Source organism: Pygoscelis adeliae, unplaced genomic scaffold, assembly GCF_000699105.1.
Source record: "Pygoscelis adeliae isolate BGI_AS28 unplaced genomic scaffold, ASM69910v1 Scaffold94, whole genome shotgun sequence".
NCBI classification, from domain to species: Eukaryota; Metazoa; Chordata; class Aves; order Sphenisciformes; family Spheniscidae; genus Pygoscelis; species Pygoscelis adeliae.
In genome coordinates, this window is record NW_008824547.1 from 240,500 (window position 1) to 241,294 (window position 795).

The window sequence follows — 795 nt, forward strand, 5'->3', positions numbered from 1 at the left end:
CCACCCCCCTCCGGCCCCCGCCGTCGGCTCGCTCTGCACACGGGAGAGGTGCCGGGGTCGGGGGGGAGCCTCATGGATATTCATGAGCGGAGACTTCGCTGATCAAAAGGCGCAATCCTGTTTTCCTTTATAATACATCTGGTTAATACGGACTTAATGAACGAATGAATAATAAATTAGTCCAATTTTGTTTTCTTTCTTCTTGGAAAGGCGGGTGCGAAGAGGGACTCTGTGCGGGTTTGATTGATAGCAGGGGCTTGCTGGGAGATCTGCTCCTCAAGCCCTTATTAAATATGAAACAAATAACGGTGCAATTGGTTTAATCTTGTTGTGGCGGATGCTGGCTGGGCGGGGGGAGAGGAGGAGGAGGACAAGGACGAGGATGGGGAGGAAGAGGGATCCTCCGTTGCCTTCGTGCCATGCTGAGGCAGGGTGCGAGGTCCCCAGGCAGGGTACCGAACAGCTCAGCGTGGTGGGGTGCTCTCGTTGCACCATTAACCGGAGCGGGGTGCCGGCGTGCAGCTGCAGGAAGCAACCGGCACTGCATGGCACCGGCACGGCACAGCACGTGGCCTGGCATCGTTGCACCGGCTGGATCGACACGATGCCGCACCCTGGCATCGTTGCCCAGGGTCTTCTGGGCTCGGTGGGGTGATGTCTGAGGAGCTTTCACCAGAAGAAGGATGACATGACGAGCTCCGTCAGGGAGATGAGTTGTGGCCACCCCCTGTCACGGCCACAACCCCGGGATAGCGAGGGGCCGCGAGTCCCCACGCGGGCGCCACCCTCGCTCAC